Genomic DNA, 2340 nt, shown 5'->3' on the forward strand with positions numbered 1-2340 from the left:
CGACCAGTATTCTTGCCTGGAAAATCCCATAGACAGAGCAGCCTGGAGGGCTACAGTTATTGGAGTCGCAAAAGAGTCAGACATGACTTGGCACCTCAACAACAACAACACCTTGTTTTCTTTGAAATCCTAACTCTATAATTACAATCACTGTATCATAACTAAACCTGCTGTCTTGCTTTCTGCGGGAAGGTTGATACCACACCACAGCTCTCATCAATGATACTTCTGATGCTATTTTCCTTAAGAGGCATATTGAAACAAATATGGGATCAAGGTTCCCTGGTATAACACCTCTAGGGAAAGATTTGGCCAGATCTTTGTTTTTTGGGCTGTAGGTGACTAGGGAATGTAGGCAAGATCCCTCCCAACAATCACCCAGCAGTTCCATCGTGTGAGCTGGTTAAAAAATATTTTCTTAGGGGACTTCCCTGATGGTCCAGTGGCTAAGACTCTGCACTCCCAATGCAGAGGGCCCAGGTCTGATCCCTGGTCAGGGAACTAGATCCCACATGCCACAACTAAGAGTTCATATGGGGCAATTAAGATGCAGCATAGCCAAATAAATAAATATAAAAAATATACATACATATATACACATATACTTGGACATATTCTTAACCCATCAGAAACCTGGAACAAATAAAATATTTGATATTTAAAATAAGGCCAGGCTCTAGTGCTTTGCAAGCACTGTTTCTGTAATAGGGCAAATGTGACTCACGCATGGTCATCAGAGACTCCCTCCACCCGCCATACTATGATGGTAACCAGTGGGAAAGAACAGAAAAGCCTTTGGTGAGGGAGGAGCAGGCTACTAGGAGGGTTGAGGGGAAGAGGAAAGCAACTTTGAGGACCTTTCTGGTGAGCTATGGAACAGATCTCCTGTGACATTCTTGAAGAGAGAGAGTGGAGACTGAGATACTTTTCACAGTGACTTTCGGCTCTTGGACCGAGCTTCCTTGCACATAACTGCACAGAATCTGAGCCACAGGGACACTGGAGCTTGTGAGGGTTGCATCTCACTTGGACCTCACGACAGTGAAAGAAACAGAAACGCTCATCCTTTCCTTTCAACAGCTGAGAAGAGTCAGAGGCCGACCTTAAACAACATGCCTAAGGCCATAGCACTGAGGGGTGGCCAAGCCAGGGCTACAAACCCAAGCTCTCTGATCTGGAGGCTGATCTCTTAGTGATATGACCACTGTGTGAGACCACCTCTTAAATGCCCTAAGTAGGAACTGGAGAAGCACAAACATTCCACGAGAACCGGGCCAGGGGTTATTTCCCCGGTGGGAGAGGAAGGGCTTCCAGTCCCTACCTACTCAGGTTCCACCTTCTCTGGGAGTTACCTGTGAGTACCCCAGCTAACAACATATAGAAACAGGTGCTGATCTTGTCACCTCTGCCTGGACCTTATCTCCCTGAGTGCAGGGACCACACCTGCCCTGCTCTCTCCCCCACAGGAACAGCCAGCCCAGCCCCAAGCACATGGAAAGTGTCCACTAGAACTCTGGACTGAACTGCGGGGAGGGGGCAGGGATTAATCTGAGCTTTAGGGGGAGCTTTTAAGAAAGTCAAATCTGGTAACACAAATTCCAACATCCCAAATTTAGCCTCAGCTGCTCTAATGTTCTCAGCTCTCCCTTTTGCATTTGCTTTGTTGAATGAAAGTCTGGGGCATCTGTAAAATGAACTAGGATCATCTGATAGAGCCAGGGTTCCTGTCCCTTCCAGACCCAGGCCTCCTCTCAACTAATCATCGCGTGCACACACACACACACACACACACACTACACACATTCTAAGCCATGTTTCTGAGGGCCCCACTCTCAGTTCAGTTCAGTTCAGTCACTCAGTCGTGTCCGACTCTTTGCGACCCTATGAACTGCAGCACGCCAGGCCTCCCTTTCCATCACCAACTCCCGGAGTTTACTCAAACTCATGTCCATCAAGTCCATGATGCCATCTAGCCATCTCATCCTCTGTCGTTCCCTTTTCCTCCTGCCCCCAATCCCTCCCAGCATCAGAGTCTTTTCCAATGAGTCAACTCTTCGCATGAGGTGGCCAAAGTATTAGAGTTTCAGCTTTAGCATCATTCCTTCCAAAGAAATCCCAGGGCTGATAGCCTTCAGAATGGACTGGTTGGATCTCCTTGCAGTCCATGGGACTCTCAATAGTCTTCTCCAACACCACAGTTCAAAAGCATCAATTCTTCGGTGCTCAGCTTTCTTCATAGTCCAACTCTCACATCCATACATGACCACTGGAAAAACCACAGCCTTGACTAAACGGACCTTTGTTGGCAAAGTAATATCTCTGTTTTTGAATATGCTATCT

General features: G+C 47.1%; 1 non-coding gene across 1 annotated transcript; it reads left to right on the top strand.

The window, feature by feature from the left end:
* Positions 1–428: 428 nt before the first annotated feature.
* On the top strand, positions 429–501 carry TRNAG-CCC. Its single transcript has one exon. It is a non-coding gene; the product is annotated as a tRNA-Gly (tRNA).
* Positions 502–2340: the final 1839 nt, after the last annotated feature.

The sequence above is a fragment of the Bison bison genome, unplaced genomic scaffold, assembly GCF_000754665.1.
Source record: "Bison bison bison isolate TAMUID 2011002044 unplaced genomic scaffold, Bison_UMD1.0 scf7180017864384, whole genome shotgun sequence".
Taxonomy (NCBI): domain Eukaryota; kingdom Metazoa; phylum Chordata; class Mammalia; order Artiodactyla; family Bovidae; genus Bison; species Bison bison.